The sequence below is a fragment of the Nannobrachium achirus genome (genome assembly GCF_963921795.1).
Source record: "Nannobrachium achirus genome assembly, chromosome: 1".
Lineage (NCBI taxonomy): Eukaryota > Metazoa > Chordata > Actinopteri > Myctophiformes > Myctophidae > Nannobrachium > Nannobrachium achirus.
In genome coordinates this window covers 83,261,327-83,280,747 of record NC_137810.1, presented here as the reverse complement: position 1 = coordinate 83,280,747, position 19,421 = coordinate 83,261,327, and positions in this window count along the sequence as shown.

The following is a 19,421-nucleotide window of genomic DNA, read 5'->3' as shown; positions in this document are numbered from 1 at the left end:
ATATATAGGAGAGGATAGCTAAATAATCTTCTATGCCAATTGATGAACGTTCCAAACATTATGTCAATTGCAATATGTCATTACAATTGACATAAGTCTCATTCACAAAAACAACTCAATTCACTAGTAAGAGACCACACCTCTGCTAAAGTTGAACATGTTTATTAATCAAAGTGAATATGGATATTGAGGTGAATGTGGTGTGATGATGAAGGAGCCCGGGATAGGGTGAGACACAGTATGGGGGTCGTCTCTGGAGCGACGGCAAGGATGCTCTGCCCGGGAGCTGTATAGGGACAGGGTTGTGCAGGTGGGGACGGATGTGGCTGTGGCGAGGAGGTGGGAAATGAATGGACGGCCTAGGGGAATAATACGGAGGGCAACATTGAGGTGACCGAGTAGTGCGAGCAGCTGGCGCTTAGTGCAGTGGGGAGTGAGAAGGTAATTATGCAGTAGGAGGGTGATGCGGTGCAGCTTCTCTAGGGGAAGGGAAGCTTGGAAGGCTACGGTGTCGAGGGTGCCTAAGAATTCGAGTGAGGTGGAGGAGCCTATTGTTTTCTCCTCTGAGAGAGGGACACCGAGGTCTTTAAAGACTGTGCGGAGTGTGGAGAGGTGAACAGGGGGGTTGAGGGGGATCAGAAAATCATCCAGTAGGTGCACCAGGTGAGGGACGTGATGGGTGTTTAGCAGGATCCAAAATAGGGCTTCGGAGAGTGGATCAAAGAGCTTGGGACTGCTCTTACAACCGAAAGTTAATCTGACAGAGAAATAGAAGGGGCCCTTCCACTGAACTCCGAATAATGGCCAGTAGTCGGGGTGTAGTGGTAATACCTTGAATGCATTGGTGATGTCTGCTTTGGAGAGGTAGGCTCCACGGCCGGCGAGGAGGATCTGGCTGCATGATGGCATGGTTTACAGTTGAGTAGTGAATAGAGAAGTCTTGGCTGGGGTTGAGGCTGTTAATGCTGGGAATGGGAGTGTTGTGGGGGGCGGAGAGGTCCATGATGAGGCACTTCTTCCCCGAGTACTTCCGGGTCGCAACGCCGATGGGGTTAATGTGGTACACGGGGAAGGGACGGTGGTCGAAGGGCACCATCATGAACCTTTCCTTGACCTTCTTTGCTACTAGGGTCTCGAACGCTTGAGGGTCACGGATGGCAGATTGGAGGTTCTTGCATGTATGAGCAGTGGTGGAGGTGATTACTGTACCGGGGTGGAAGCCGTTAGTGAAGCCGTTAATGAGGAATGAGACAAATGGCCGGTCTGGATGGGAACGGAGAGCAGTGGCGAGGGCTGGGATATTAATGGGGGTGCTGAGGTAGTGGCCTAGTCATGCGGTAGTTGGGTTATGGGGGCAGGTGGACCGTAACGGCAGCTGGACATGAAACAGCCTCTGTCATTGAAATTATTGCAGATGGTTCAACCGGATTGTACCAGTATGGGCCTCCCCTGCTTATCTGTTGCACTGGACTGAGGGGAGGGGCGAGTGGCAGACCAGGTGGGTGCTGGCCTGGGCACTAATGGAGGTGGGGGGGGGCTGTGGAGCGTGTGCGGGGTAACAGAGGGGGTATGTTAGCGTGGTGGCAGGCAGGGGTTTGGGGCAGGGCTTCTGAATGGCTGTCAAACAAATGGAAGCTGGATGGGAGGGAGCGCCGCAGAGATCGCAGGACAGGGAGGCCCTGGCCGAGAACATCCTGCAATATAAATTAGTTCTTGGTCCAGAGCCCCACAGAAAGTGTCCTGATTGTATTGTTGCAACCTGGCTGCTGCTTGAGTGGCAAACAGTATGTGATAGTTGTAAAACCCTGTGCTGCCGAACCGAATCGCCAGGTCCAGCACTGCTGTTAAGTACTGGTCCAATTCTGCTCGGCAGCCGGGGTATACGGAGCAAATGACATCTTTATAAAGAGAAAAGGCATATCCAAATTCGGGTGGATTTAGGTCACGAGACCTTGTGGGGAGGGGATGATGGAGTTGAGCCATGAAACCAAATGGAGTGATAATTTCCATATTGCGGAGGGGGTCTGAGATGGAGGGTTGGATAAGCTTTGTTGAGTTTCCATGTTCTGTCTGGAGAGTGTGAATCCAAAAAGCTTACCTCTGAAGTAAAACTTTGTCCCTGTCCTCCCATCTCTTTAAGGGGTTGACCCCCTCAATCCCCATAAACGTCAAAGTACAGACATCATGACCAACTGAGTTGAAATGCCTGGCCACTGACGATTTGTCATCTTTGTTGCGGATGGAACTCTTATGTTCAGATAACCAAATTTTGATCTCCCTAATGCTTTTCCCCACACGGACACTTCAAAAGATAAACAACATTATTTCGTTTTGCATGACATTTTTACCAGCATTTGGATGTAAAAATGACTCACTCTTAATCGTAGCGTTACAATGTATACAATTATGGTAAGGAGTATAAACAGTAACAGCTCCTCCCAGCTCTTCTCCAGTTAACTGCGTCATTTCAAGTCAAGATTCAAGGTCACTCATGAGCATTTGCAGTGAGATGTTGCTGACATGCCCAGTAGACCATTAGCAGCAATAAGTAGTGGAATGTAGTCTATTGCCAGTGAAAATAAAAAGCATATAACTTCATGTTCAAAATCATTACCAATACATACTTTTCAGCTAATTTAATTATAATAAAAAGTTAAGTTGTGTCAAGAGCAATACACAGAAGAGATATACTGGGGGAACAACTTAGCAAATACATTCATTAAGTTTCTCCATTATTTGCAGCATGCCCATGGCTTGAGTGTGAATGAAACACATCCAGGCTTCACACACATGGTCTTAGAGGAGGTGTAGATCACTCCAATGTGGGTATCGAATTACCCGATTCACCTGGAGGTTGAGGTAGTAACAGACAGGTCAAGAAAGGCTGAAAGCCTAGACCCTACCCCAAACTGGCTGTCTCCAGAAGCCGACCAGAACTGCCGACACCACTGACATTATAAAATCTGGCGAAGGTGGCAGATGAGGCCCAAGTAGCTGCAGCACACACCTCAGAGAGTGGGATCCCCCCTCCCCACAGGAGGGCCCTAGATGTGGCCAAACTGGCCATTCCCCTGGTGGAATGAGCCACCACCCCAACTGGCTCAGGCCTACCAGCCAGACTGTATGCCAACTGGATTGTGTCCACAATCCAATGGCATAGCATCTGCTTAGACAGGCTCGACCCCAGGACCCTCTCGGCATAACACACAAAGAGCTGGTCTGTCCTGCGCAGTGACTGTGTGCGACTCACATAAGCTTGCAGAGCTGTTGAGAACTTAGCAAAGTTCAGAACTTCACTATCAATAAAGTCAACCAACAAATTTGTTTCTTGCAAAGGGTTGCCCCGCTGATCAAAATTAAATCTCGAAAGACCCTAGGAGGTGCTCTTATTGGGCCCCTCATTGCTTACGGAATCCTTGTTTGGTATCGCGATGCCTCAGCTGCCTTAAAGTTAAAGCTCCAAACTGTCCAATACAAACTAATTAGGGTTTGTGCTTGGTCTTCCTCCTCGGGCCCACCTTACCGTTCATCACCACGAAAGCGTGGGGTGGCTCAAAGTAGCTGACAGAGTACAGCATCTTGCAATGGGCCTGGTGTACAAGATACACTACACCTCCAAGATACCCATGTACCTGACAAACTACTTCCTAAAGGTCAAGGATGTTCACCATCACAACACCAGAGGCAGCTCCACTAATCATCATCAACGTAGATTTAACACTAAACAAGGCTCTAATTCATTCTCCTGCTATACAATCAACATGTGTGTGACTTGTCTTTTATTACTACTGGATCTCTTCTCCACTAGTCCCTACCGTGAAATCTATTTTCCAGTTTTTATTTGTTGCCAAAACTGTCAATATATTTAGTCATAGTTTTAGTCATCATAGCTTAGTTTTTATTTAGTCAGTGAAATCAACACTGGTGCCAACCTGTTCTGCGATTACCTTGATTAGCAGAAATAATGTTAACCCAATCACAACCAGAATTAAATCACTCAGTGTTACAGGCAGCCCAGAACCTTTCATGATTGTTGCTCATCTTCAAACTGCCACAGAATATGTTGTGCTATAATAGCCTATGACTAAAACGACAGGAAAGGGTGGACTCTCTACTTTGCACAGGCATTGGGCACACCTTAGAGGGGGTGTGGTCTGGGGAGTATAAAAGGGAGGCCTCCTGCCCAGCTCTCACTCTCTCTCTCTCTTCCCAAGGAGCAGCAGGTTGTGCTTGGGAAGCCACCTGGCCTGTTCAGAATGCGAAAAAAATATATAATTGTGAAATCAAGCGATACCTGCATATTTAGCATCTTCACGGAAACATGCAATTATTACGGTAAATATGCAGGATTGTGAAATAAAGCGACCCTTCGCATAACTGAAATCGCATAATCTCCAATCACAGTAAAGGGCATTGCACCCAGATGTTCAGAAGTGGAACAAGTGGAGTAACACATCATTATTACTAAGCAAGAAACAACCAGCCATTGCACAAAATACCATGCTGATTGTGTGTAGCATTGTTTTGCAATGTCAGATTAAAGCTCAGCACTGTCCCTATACCCCACTCTCATATATATCAAGAGAGAAAGGTGCAGTGGTTGACCTACCTTAAAGTTATATTTAGTACAAATTAAATTGGGGCAGAGGTCGTAGGCAGATCTAGTCCATAGGTGCCGACGGTGTCTATGGACTGGCACCCACAAATCTGGCCGCCCGATGCCAGCCTGACCAAAGAAATGCTCAGGTGAATAAAATGAAACACTCTAAAATGCAGATAAGGGGAAAACACGGCACATAACTGCACATAACTGGCAACCAGCTCTTCAGCTCTTTCCCTTTCAAAGGCATATGACTTGGGTGGTGGTGGCGGAATGTTCGGCAACATTGTGAACATAGATGTACAAAGGCAATAGGGGTAGAGGCACCAGCTGGCTGTGCCAGCAGCGGGCGAGCCAGATGCAGTCCATAGGCACCAACGGTGTCGAACCACACTGTGAGCACCTATGGACTGGCACCCACAATCTGGTCACCCGATGCCAGCGTGACCAGCTGTGTCAACCCGCTAGGCAATATAACAAAAAATAAAAAAGGGGCTCAGCTGAAAAGAAAAAGAAAGAAAAAAACTCTCTGGGTATCATATTGGCATATGATTGGGGGGGGGGGGGGGGGGGGGGGGGGTACACCAAACTCTTTGCCTATTATCGGGCCCGGTAGGCTCTCAGTTTTATTATTGCAGGCTTCTGCAGTCAACCAACCACAGCAACCAACAATCAGTATAGAATAACAAACAGCGAGGATGAGGCGTAAGATGTCAAAGACAAGGCTCTTGCCCACCACTTCTTCAAAGGCCCCAAAAAACATGTAACAGGCCATGATCAAGCCGCCAAATACACCCACTACAGTGAGACCCCACAGCACTCGATCCTTCTAAATCCATTCCAAGACCGCTGACGCCTCGTCTCTCCCCACAGCAGGCTCGCAGGAGACCTTGCAAGTCCCTCAGTAGGCTCGCAGGAGACCTTGCAAGTCCCTCAGTAGGCTCGCAGGAGACCTTGCGAGTCCCTCAGCAGGCTCGCAGGAGACCTTGCGAGTCCCTCTCTGACTTTTCTCTCTCTCAACTTCTTTCTCTGCGTCTCTCTCTTGCTCAGTATCGCACCTTCTGCCTTGTCTTCCTTATCTCCCACTCTTCCAGTCTCTCTCTTACTTTCATGCCCACACTCAATATCTCTCACCCACACATACACACCCACACCCAAACACATTTGAAGACAAACATGCCCAAACAAACAGAAAACAGAAATATGCTGCATGCGTGTGAAGAGAGGGCTATTAAACACATTGTGCGGTTGTCAAGTTGGGTGTTTTCCCAAGAATCACATTTAGGATGACTTATTTTTCAACGTAAAATGGTCCTCACAAATATTAATAATAATACATATAATATGGCACCATGTTTATCAGGAACCTGAACTCCCCGCAGAGAAGGTATCTCGACTTATGGCTCTGTAAATTAGAAACCATTTGCAACTAGAAAAATATTGTTCCTTCGAAACAATTGTGGGCTCGCTTCAAGCCGGAAAACAATGGCTATAAAAGTACAAAATGTCAAGATCGCAGGCAGTGCTCTCTTTGACGTTACTGACGTCAAAGATTGGTCCATTTTGTGCCACAAATGTGTTGTGCAAAAGTTGACCCACTGGTGGCGCTATAACAGGCCAATGTAAGAAGGGTGGTATCTGTTCCTTGACCTATTGGGAATGTGCTTGCAAGATTTCACGCACATTGCAGGCTGTGTTCATGATTTGAGGTGTTTTTGGCTTTGACCACTTTATCGCTGCTTGCAGCTATATTCATTTGTGTGTGTGTGTGTGTGTGTGTGTGCGCACTTCATAGGCATATTAGATAAAGGTCCTTAGATTGTGTGTAGAATGTTTCACGCAAATTGCAAAAAAAAAAAATCCTAACGGGTTTAAGCGTTTCACAAACTGCTCAAAATGATATAGCGCCCCCCTTTGGCCAATTGGGGTAAGATTGGTTTTAGTGATATTTGGACTAACACTCTACATCTTTGCCAAATGCCATGAACATGTTACTTTGCATGTATGATTTAGAGGCAGAAGAATAATTTGCATAAAACTGCAATATTCATTGAATTTATTTAAAAAAGCATGTTTCAATTTTAAAGAAATCCGATTTGACAGATCTTTAGATATCGGTCCAAAGTTCACGTAAAAAAGGTTTTGTGGACGTGACGCGAAAATTCCAGAATAAAAGCGGGTTTAAGCGTTTTACAAACTGCTCAAAATGGTGGAAAATCTAAGGGCGGAGCTTACTTAACAAAGACACAGATGTCTTCCGCTTGAGTCAAAGCACGCGTGTAAGCAAGTTGCATGTCTTCAAACGAAACGAGGCATGACTTATGCCCGTTTAAAGTTTGAATTTTCAAACGCTTCGTATAGCGCCCCCCTTTGGCCGATTGGAATAAAATTGGTTTCAGTGATACTTTGACTAACCCTCTACATCTTTGCCAAATGCCATGAACGTGTAACTTTGCATGTATGATTTAGAGGCAGAAGAATAATTCGCATAAAACCGCAATATCTATTGAATTATTAAAAAATTATATTTCACTTTAAAAGAAATCCGACCAGACCGTATTGGTCCAAAGTTCATGTGAAAAAAGTTTTGTGCGCGTAACGCGAAAATCCCAGGAGGAGATAGATTTTTACTGTTTTTCATATAATTCAAAATTCTGGGGGATCTAAAGGTCAGAGGTTAAAAGTCAGGGCGTAACAGTTGTTCGGCATGAGGAGACGCATACGTGTATACAGGTTTCATGGCTGTACTTAAAACAGAGCATGATCTATACCTGTTCAAAGTTCGCACTTTCGAAGGCTTCCTACAGCGCCACCATTTGGCCGATTGGAATAAAATTGGTTTCAGTGATACTTTGACTAACCCTCTACATCTTTGCCAAATGCCATGAACGTGTAACTTTGCATGTATGATTTAGAGGCCGAAGAATAATTAGCATAAAACCGCAATATTGATTGAATTATTAAAAAATAATGTTTCACTTTAAAAGAAATCCGACCAGACAGTTTGACCGTATTGGTCCAAAGTTCATGTGCAAAAAGTTTCGTGTGCGTAACGAAAAAATCCCAGGAGGAGATAGATTTTTACTGTTTTTCATATAATTCAAAATTCTGGGGGATCTAAAGGTCAAAGGTCAAAAGTCAGAGCGTAAAAGTTGTTCGGCACGAAGAGACGCATACGTGTATACAGGTTTCATGGCTTTACCTCAAACACAGCATGAGCTATACCTGTTCAAAGTTCGCACTTTCGAAGGCTTCCTACAGCGCCACCATTTGGCCGATTGCTGTATAAAATACTAGCACACGTCGCCACTGTAGGCTGAACACATTGATGTTTTTATTTTCATTTTCTCAATAAGTATGTAGGAGTAGGATACCGAAGTTTTGAGGAGAACTGACCTGACTGACCTACTAGATAAACTAGAAAATGTGCAATTTGGGAAATTGCGAGTGTGGTTGCCTGCCCTGCCGCCCCCTATGGGTCGAACTGGAAATGCTTTTGGGGATTTGTTGAATATCCCACCCGTGACTTGTGGTTAAAATTTGGTGTTGACTGGATGTTTCGTTTCTGATTTATGGCTACTTCTTACAAAACGGGCTCCTCCCGCTAACTTTGGAACCCTGTTACGGAAGAACGGTATGGACTATCAAAATATCGTTTGAATATGTTTATCGCATGAGTCCATAGATCATGTGTACCGATTTTCGTGACATTTGGAGAAAATATGTAGGAAAAGGAGCAAAAAGTGTGTTTTGAAGAAAATTCAAAATGGCGGAAAATCTATCCTGACGTAAATGGGCGTGGCCTATATGAGGAGATGCGTCATGACCCAAGGAATCCAGGGAAAAAGGAATTTTAATTTTCCGACCTACGGTTCAAGAGTTACAGGCCGAAACGTAAAGTGGGCTGTTATAGCGCCACCATGAGGCCAACTGACGAAATTATTTTTTCTTTAATTCTTGATATGATTATAAATCTCCTCTCCAAGTTTTGAAACTGTAGCCCCTATGGTTTGCGAGAAAAAAAATATTGAATGTGAGTTTTTGCGATTCCCATTATAAGTCAATGGGGAAAATTAATTCACTAATAAATTAATATCAATTAAACTATAGAACCTTTCTCTTAGCAAAATATAAGCACACGATTCCCGATGAAGCCGGTCGATTTGACATATGGCGCGAGTGTTTGGCGCAAAAACTGTGGGAGGAGTAGGCCGTCAAACTTTTGGTTACCCTAGTTAGTATATAAAGTTTCCCTATGACTATAGTGTGTTGCCCTGTTAGGGCAACCACACTAACTAGAAAATGTGCAATTTGGGAAATTGCGAGTGTGGTTGCCTTCCCCGCCCCGGCGCGTGTCGCGGGGATGCACCTCCGGGACCCCGGGGAAAACGTGGGGGTCTGAGGGAGACGTGGGGATGGCTACCATAGGAGGTTGCAGCATTCAAGGTGCTGTGGGATCCTCTGTTCGTGGTCTAAGGATGTTTTAAGCATGTTTTAAGCACATTGATTCTGCATGGGGACCTAAATGAATTTGGGTCTCTATCTGGAAACAATGGGGGTAAATTTACTATTATGAAAATGTTGTCTTAGGGATGTGACAAATACAAAAATGTGTTATTGAACTCAAGTCTCCATGGCCTGAGTAATCAATAGAAAACGTGTAATTGTCGGGGTGAACTACTCCTTTAATAGCAGTCATACTTTAACACATCGGATGCCCACGTTAATTCAGGGTTTACCCTCACAGGGGCCCATCGTCTCCATGGCAACACGTCATTTACGTACCTTCGCTTCGTGGAAAAAGTATCCGTAATACGTCGAGTAAATGTAATCCAAGTATGTCCAGTTTATTTTCACGATGATCTTTTCTTTCAGTCAGGACAGCTTTTTACCAATCTTGGGCCACAGCGTGTGTATCACGGGCGGTAGAAAGGGTCGCGTTTTGAACATGGTGATTGAAAAAGCTAGACCAGGAGAGGAATCCGCCATGTTACGTTACCTCCGCGGCGTCACTGGGAAAATAGTATCCATGATACGAGTAAATGTAATCCACGGATGTCCGGTTTATTTTTACGATAAAGTTTTCTTTCAGTCAGGACATCTTTTTATCCAACCTGGGCCACAGCGTTTGTGTCACGGTAGGTAGAAAGGACCGCGCATTGAACATGGTGATTGAAAAAGCTAGACTAGGAGAAGAATCCGCCATGTTACGTGTATCTCCGCCGAGACTCCGTTACTGGGAAAATACTAGTATCCAGATACATACGGGTCGTGCGAGCCTGCGAGGGGAGGACGATAGAGTGCAGCGCAGGATGCGTGCAGGATAGGAACAGAAGCTTGTGATTGGCTGCAGGGAGACTGCACATCCTGGTCACATGTACCGCGCTGCATTTTGGGAAATGTAGTGTTTTTCCCATATTGTTGGCGTTTGATCACTGTGGTAGAGCCTTCATTGCGGTAGCAGCAATGTACAGTAACTACAGTATTGTAAAACGCGTCAAACACGTCGTGGGCACTGGGGCTGGGCGTCCAGAGACATCAAAGAGATTAGCGTGTAGACACCCCGTGGGCACCCGATGTGTTAAAGGAGTAGTTAACCCCCAAAATGACTTTTTTCCATTGATTACTCAAACCATGAAGACTGGATGTTCAATAATATGTTTAGTTTTTTGTCACTTTTCTAAGACAAAATATGTATAACAATAAATCTTCACCCATTCATCTTGGATGGGGACTTAAATACATTTGGGTCTCCATTCAGAATGAATTTGGTTAAATGAACCATAATCACATTTTTGTCTTAGGAATGTGATGAATTCAAAATCAATTATTGTACTCATTTCTCCATGGCGTGCGTAATCAATAGAAACATTTTCATTTTGGGGGTGAATTACTCCTTTAAGCATTTTGTGGTTCTGTCTGCTTACTGGTATGACCATGCTGTTTGAGGTTTTTGCCTGCCTTGCATATTAGGGGATGTTGTTGCACTATTACAAAATTCGTTCTCATAAAGGTACCGTATATGTTTTATTCCTCACCTGCATTTCATTCTGTTGTTTAATTTCCAAAGTAGGCTAAATTAGAATTGTATATTATTTTCTTATACAGGCAATTATATATAAACTCATCACTTAATAATGATACATTTGTTGAATTAAATAATTTTTCGGCTGATTAGTTTTGATTCCTCTGTGGTTCCAGGCGGGAGCTTACTCGATGATTGTGACATGGATTCCTTCTCCACTCGTGTCATGTCTTGGTTGAAATGAGGCTAAAGCCAAAGGTGTGACCAATATAAAGCGAAGGCTGTGGCCGTGTTTGACACTGTAACGTATTCTGGATATCAAACGTGGCTCTTTGCTGCCGCCAAGTGAAAATAACTTCAATTCACAATACAGCTTAAAACAATTGGGTTGTTCATTGATATTCATGTATTTGTTATGATAATTCATGTATGATATTAGTCAATAGTGTATTAAACTTGCAATTATAGGATCAGTGTGTATTTTAGTTTACTGATGTGGGGAATTGCATCATTTTATCAAGCAAAAATAATGTACACATTGTAAGTTTGCAATATTTTGTGTCATTTTGACATAAACAAAGCCCAACAGGTCTGGCTGGAGAATTTCTGATTGATTTGTGAGACACGACAATACATTATAATACAAGTGTCAAACATTAAACACTGCATTAAGGAAAACATAACCTGTCTTGTGTTAATACATTCGTTTACCGTAAATTCTCTTATAGGAACCCGGGCTATTATTTGTCTCAAGAGTAGCGGGCACCAGGCTCTTGTTGGAAGCAGGACAGTATAAGAGACAAGGCTTTTATTCCTATTTCTCAAAAATATCAGAATGATTCAGATCAGATTTTTTTATTAGATACCGTATTTTTGGAAAAAAATATAAATATTATATATTATATATTAGGTTATTTATAAAGAAAAGCGTTTTTATTGGAAAATCATCATAGAAAGGCTCATACAGAGATAACATTCTGCTGTATTGTATTGCATTAACCAATTCATACTGAAAATCAGCTCCTCATAATGTGTATCAGAATAGAATACAGTCCACACAGCATACTGCTGGGGAATAAAAAACACTACATTTCCCATCAAGCTCAGCGGCTCGTTTCGTCATTCAGATGCGACTCTCCCTGGTAAACAGGAACCACAGGATACTAGCATGGATACTAGTATAGCCGCATTAGCTTCATTGAGCTTCATTTACTGTTTGGATTAAACTTCCACGCTAAAGATCTCATGTCCCGATGTTCGCGAGGACTACGCACACGCACGCGCCCCGGTAAGTTGCCAAAGTCATCCGTCTTTGCCAAACGGAACGTGAAATGAGCGGCGTCCAAATATCGCTGCGCAGTTTGTAGACAGTGTACGGTAAATCACCGTAACAGCTGGCTTGGGATGTGAGTGACAGTCAGACAGAGTGGAGAAAGGTACTCCTGAATGATACGTAACGTAAAAAAAAGAGGAAAAAGGAGGCTCTTATTGGAGCGTCGGCTCTTAATTACTTAATTCAATTGCGCACCCGGAAATTAAAGCAGGTCCGGTTCTTTATTAAATATAGGATATTATTAGAGCATTTACGGTATACAACTTCCTTGCAAGTCATTAGACATAACAGATAAAATGTTATTTTAATTTCAGAACTAGGCCTATATGACCATAAGATAACATCTAAAACGATAGATAGAGGACTAAGTGTTTTCTTTGATTTGATATGGATGCATGTTGATATTTTCAAACTCTTAACCACGTAAAATAAGTCATTATAATGTCCTTGTATTGTAATCATAGCCTATCAGCTTTTTGTCAAAATAGAAATACAGGCAATTATATATAAACTCATTGCATATTTACACTGTTGTTGAATTAGAATAAACGGTAGACATTTTTTTTTAGAAATTTGTTTATTTGTTTTATTTTTCCATTGGCACACTGCTCATCTCCCCGCTCTCTTCTGATCCCATGGGTCCTGTTGGCGGATTTAGACAGTTAACAGATACATATCCGATTTATAGTCATTACATTTAAACAAACTGTCTTTAGGCCTAGGCTATTTATGTTATTCTGTGGTGAAAGTTAAGAGGAGGAGAAAGCCAGCTGTCAAAATCACATGTTAAATAACTTGCCACAAGAAAGGAAGAAAACAATAGCCTATAGGCCTACTAAAGTCAGATTAACATACAGTAGGCCTACACAAGTCTTATACTAGTTATATTTTCTGATAAAGTGCTTCTATATTATTCCCGTGGGTTTGTGTAGGTCAGTGTAATCCTTCTGTTTCAGTATCTGTTTGATGCGCAGCCGAGCGAGTAGAGGTGGGACGTTCGCGAACAAATCGAGTCTTTTGAACGGCTCTTTGAAATGAACGATAGCATTCGGTTCACAGTAGGGAAGGAGCCGTTCCTTTCTAATGAACAGTGGTGGGAAAAGTACTCAGTTTCTTTACTTAAGTAAAAATATCAATACTGCAATCAAGTAGGTCTATAAGTTTGGCATGTTAATGTACTTGAGTAAAAGTAAAAAAAAATCAAAATGTACGTCTTTTGAACAGCTCTTTGAAAAGAACGGATCCCAGAGATCCGGTTCACTTTAAATAGCCATAAATCCCATCTCTAGGAGCGATCACATACTCGTTGGGAATGGGAGATGTAGTGGAGTAGAATTGGAAAAGTATTGGAAATACTCCTGTAAAGTAGGCTAGGCTATACTTAAAATCTGTACTTAAATACAGTAGGCTACTTCAGTAAATTAGATAACTGTTACAATAATATTATTAATAATATTAATAGAGCTTTCAAACATGCTTTACATGTGTGTGGGGGCCTGGGGAGACAACAAATAAGAGAGCAGGATATGGTGACTTGACTAGGATAGAATAGAATAATGTTGCTCTATCAACATTTCTTTCTTTGTTGATGCTGCTACTGTATGTGTTTATGTGGATATACTAAACAAAATGTTGTTGTTCAGTGACCATAAACATCTTATCTTATCTTAGGTGATTCTGCTAGCCCTTCTGTATAGAACAATGAACAATATGAAGAGGCTTATTATAGATATTTCCTTTAGGATTTCAATCATGTTACAGTAAGTGTAATGCCGTTGCCCAATTCAGGTGTAGGACCTGTAGTGTTTTTATTGTGTGTCTAACTGTGCCAAAATGCAGTTTCTTATGCATTTCAGGGTTTTTGGGGGGTTACAAATTTCAAACCACTTTCACTACTGATTATTCACTCACCATCATTGAATAAAGCTGCGCATGTTGTACATGGCCCTGGCTTAGCTTGCTGCTCCTGCAGTGCCTTTTTTTTATCCCGTAGTTCCTTTGAAAATTGATCGAAGCATTTATTAGAAGTTTGTAATATGAAAAAGTACAGTGTCATGACAGCACAAAACACTGGTATTAAGGCCAACTTAAAAGGAGATGTTATGCTTTACTGTTTATTTACACAGGAACTCCATTATGTAGCTCATAGGCCTATAAACTAGAATTATAGATGGATAAAACAGAGTAGATTAGGCTAATTTGCATAGGATAACATCGATTACCTTGTTCTCCTTGCACAATGCAGACAAGTTTGTCTGCAGTTGCCTGCGTTCTTCCTCCATTTCCCCCAAGTGGATCATGAACCTCTCCCCGAATTCTTGGATCTCTTGGGCGAGTTCAGTAGGGGAATTGTGTTTACAGCGATACTTGAAATAAAAACAAAATGAGAACATTATGTTTACATTTCTCTATGAATCATGTTTCTGGAGTCATGTGCTATGATAGTATCTAACGCGACCGGGTATTTTCCGGTGAATCTGTGCGCAACGGTGGGGGCTTGGGACCCTTATAACTCCATGCTTGGGAATTATCGTCTAAAACACTAACTCTAGGTTGTTCACAAAAACCTGATTAGATGCTAAAATAACCAAAAGTTTATTTGAAAGTGGAATATACCTTTAAAGGCCCATTCCCACTGGGCCAGATAAACAGATAAAAATATATCTTTCTCCATTCAAGTGGATGGTAAGATACAGATAAGAAATGTCGGTCACAGATATATTTTGTTACCAGTATCTTACCATCCACTTGAATGAAAAAATATCTGTCAAAAGATAATTTTTTTTATCGGTAGACTATCTTACCATCCACTTGAATGGAGAAAGATATTTTTGTATTTGTTTATCTGGCCCAGTGGGAATGGGCCTTAAAAGTTATTAGTAGTTATATGACTAGATGACGTTAGTTGGGAGTGTGGGGAACACGCACCACTGACTGCTGATGATGGAGAAGTTATTTAGCTTAGCCTTTTATGTATTGAGGATGATAGGCTCTCTTGCCGATTTTGTTAGAGACTCGTCGCCAATTGCACGATATTTAAAAGTTATTTGGGGCCATGATGATAACCTTTTCTTCCCACAACTAGACTAAGGATTTACATTGTCTGTGTTATTGTTTACAACAAATTATTCACGTGTGGCAACATCGCAGTACCACTAGTTTTTAGTAGGCTATAGTGTAGGCTTATAAGCCTTTTCAGAAGTTCATTTAAGGTTCTCCATTTAATGATTTCCTTTATCCTCATCTAATCTTGCGCTAATGCACGCAACTGTTTTTGCCATGTTTTAAAGCCTTGTAGGCTTTTCAGAAGTTAATTTAATATTTTCCATTTAATGATTTCCTTTATCGTCATCTTGTGCTAATGCACGCAACTGTTTTCGCCAGGTTTTAAGGTCTTATCTTAGTTGTTTCTCATAAGATAACGACCCTCCTTGCCCATCGGCGTCCACTTTTACACAGATTCACCGGGAAATACCCGGTCGCGTATCTGACCATCATCTCATAGACATTTATCTTTTGTTAATCACTATTGGAATCATAAGGTGAGAATTTATATAACTTACAGTAAGTAGGGAGAATTCTTCATGATAGATTTCGCCTTCTGGCGATTCAGGTTTGGGGATTTTAGTAGGAGATATTGGGGAAGTCATCTCAGCTCCGTATTCATTCAATTGTGTTTGATGAATGGGGGGGGCGGGCTTTGATGTCGGTTACCTGGGAAATAGGTGGGGTTGTGTTGAAGCAGGTTTGTCATTGGTTCTGCTATACGGAAGTAGGAAACACATCTTCAAAGGTTTTCCAATTTGGCGCATTTTTTGTTGACCGCGCGTCTTTCGTCTTGTAGTGCCATTGGTTGAAAATTTAATTGAAGCATTCAGGGAATAAGTATGCAGTGATATTCAACCTCAGGCTCGCGGGCCAACCTATAATTTAAGTTGCCAGAATACGGAGTTCTGTTAAGATCCAATTAAAGACAAAAGTTCAAGTAGGCTGTCATTAGTGTTGTCATTTTATCAACTGGCCGCTGATGTTCTTCTATTTGTGTAATGTATCCCTGCTTATATGTGTATTGAACATTAGTTTGTGATAGGCGAGTTTGACTACCTAGTAGCCTACTGAATTCCCATTATCTGTTTAGTGTGATACAAGCATTTATATAGGCACATTCAATAACAATTTCAGATCTTGCCCAATGCTTTGAAGCTGTACTTCGTTGTAAAGGTGACACATCAACGATAAAAAATATATAAAACACAATACAATTTGGTATTATGGGAGATATAATTCATTATTCTTTTTTTTTTGTGCTGAGTTTATATATGTATATCCGTTATTATAACAAAGCTATTGCATCCTTTAGAGTAAAGGCCTAACTGACAATGTTTTTCCTTCTTCATGTGACACTTTATCATGGTTTTATTAATTTTACTTTCATTGAATTTTTGTTTTTGCATAAAAGTACAATAGCCTATGCTTAAACATATCGTTTTTAAATGACAGAATTGCAATTAATTGAATATTGTCTGTGAAAGAAAAAGATGTAGCCCATCATATTATTTAAAGCGTCGGTAGTGTTGGGTAAAGTAGCCTATTGCAGGGGTTCTCAAAATGTTTCAACTCGGGGCACACCCTGCACCCCTACATTATTATAATTTTCACTCACAGCACCTTATATTTATAGCATATTTTAGCGATTAATTTATGATGCAAGGAAAACAAGATAATAGCCATTTTGGTTAGTACTGACTTAACATAACGTTGTACTTAATGTTTAAAATTATAAATATATTTTTTACATGTCCAAATACTTTTCAAGTTATGAAATTATCTCACGGCACCCCGTCACCTACTTTGAAAACTCCTGAAGTACTGAACTGTTCTACCTACAGTTGGCTACAAGTATCAATAGTGCAATATAGAAATATCCTTGCCATTAGGCTATTTTCTGAATTCAAAATGTGAAGGTTTAACGGTATCAGAATACAATTTCCCCAGATTGTGTTAATGATCTTTTAGGTCGGCTACTCTTATTTTTCCTTGCGGCATGTTTTTTGTTTTTTTTAAATACCGTTTCTAATACATTTGGCAATTGCAAATACAGATTATGTTTACAGGCAAAAATATATAGGCTACACATACTTAAGAACAGTAAATGTATCATTCAAACATCTGATATATGTGATTTATAGGGTTTCGGTCATTATGACATAATTTATGAGTTGGACAAAGACTTTGATTGGCAAAATGTTTATTTTTTTAATCGGTCACCACCCCCTCTGGTTCTTCTTCCTTGTCGATGTCCTCCACCACCTCTATGACCACGTCCTCCTCCACCTTCTCCTTCTCCTCCTGCTGGCCGACTGGCATGTCTTCCCAGTCCATGTCTGCGGATAGTGCTGTTTAAACACAATTAAAATAAATTATTGTATTAGACAATAAATGTATAGCCTCCCCTGCCCCTTCTTACCCTCCCCTGCCCCTTCTTTGTATATACTGTTTGTTTAGACTTAATGTTTTTTTTGTTTTTTTACATATCTACTGCATAGTACTGTGTTCTATTTGTCTGTCATTCAATGTTATATGAGATACTTCAATGGTTTCCTGTTGAAATAAGCTTAGTCTTTTCATGGATCTCCTTTTAGTAGACCTTGTACCAGTGAACTGTACCGTCATGAAACTGTACCTTTTCCTATGCAAACTTCTAATAAAGTCTTCAATCAATCAATCAATAGCAACAGGTGTAAGATATGAAAGAAAGTCAAAGTAGGTTATGAGTCTTTACCATTATCCATGAACTCCTGGCAGTTTGGACAGCTCGACGTCGGTTTGGGCTTTTTCCTCTCCAGGATCCTGATGTCCTTTCTGATGAGAACGTTGGTTTTCTGCAGGCTTTCGGCCTGGTTGGCCAGTTTTCTCTTCAGTTCCAGACACAAGTTCAGGTATCTCATGCTAGCAGTAGCCACTGCTGGCATGTCTCGTGAAAAGTCCTCCCGGCTTACACAGGGGTCGTCGGAGGAGTGCTGTTAAAAGAATTAAAACACATATAAAACCGGCGATATCAAAACGCAGTGCAGACCTGGTTAAACCGTTGGCATTGTTGGGTTAGTGAGGAACATTTTTTGAATTAACGTTTACAGTTAATGTTTAAATTTACCAAAAGCAGTTGTAACTTCATGCTGATCCGCTTGGATTCGGCGGTGGTTCCAGCAGGTATCTTCACTATCTTGTCAGCCGACATCTTCCGTTCCTTCTCCTCTGTAGGCTACGGTGGGAATGGAGAAGAGGTTGACGCAGCGTGTTTATAAAGCCAAGGTTGAGGGCGTGTCTGAAAATTGATATTCACTGTGGCTCTCTACCGCCACCAAGTGACAATAACTCACAACAGTTTTTCCATAGCATATTAGGTTCGTAGACATATTTTCTCAAAGAAATTACTTGGATTAGTGTATGAATTTCAGTGTTAGGATGTTCATTGATATTAATTATTTGATAGAGTATTTTATAATGGTAATGTCTTCTATCCATTTTGTCATTAGTGAATTAAACTTGTCTGCATTTCACAAGTATAGGATCTGTGTGTATTTTAGTTCTCTGATGTGGCGAATTGCATAATTGTCAAGCAAAAACAATTTACACGTTTTAAGGTTTCAATATTTTGTCTATGAATTGAATACCATGCCATTTTGACAGAAAACAAAGTCCAAAAGGACTGGCTTGAGAATGTCCTATTGATTTGTGAGCCACGACAATACAATACCAGTGTAAAACATTAAACACTGCATTGAGGAAAACATTACTTGTCTTGTGTTAATACATTCGTTTATACAACTTCCTTGCAAATCCTTACCAATAACAGATAAAACATTATTCTATGTTTAGAACTAGGCCTATATGACAACAATACTTGTCCGACTGACAATCACATCCATCAATCCATACATACCGGTACATTATATAAAGGGTTCCAATGGTCGTGAAATTCATGGAAATATTTTGAAATTAGAATTGTATTTTTTCCAGTGCTGGAGAAGTTTTGGAATTTATCGAAGGGTCCTGGAAGGTTCTGGAAGAAAATAGCCATGCATTGTCTTTGGTAATTGAGTTTGTTAATATGTCTGAAATGACAAATTAAACATTGGCCAAACTGTCAAATATTTGAGGCAGAAATTCTGAAAATAGCCGATCTACATGCTCAACGCCTTGCAAAGCGAGGCGTTGTGAGCTTGTAGATCAGCTATTTTCACAATACAAAAGCGTATTATACAAAATTCCTCAACTCTTGTCCTCGTCAGAGGGCCGGGTTCCCAGTTAAAACATGATGGCATTGCACATAGGAATAAGTGAACTGTTGTTGAGCTAAATCATTGTTATATAGTCTTGGAAATTGGGTTAAATATTCTGGAAAAGTTCTGGAAATTAATTTGAACAAATGTGAGGGAACCCTGTATATACATTCTTAATTA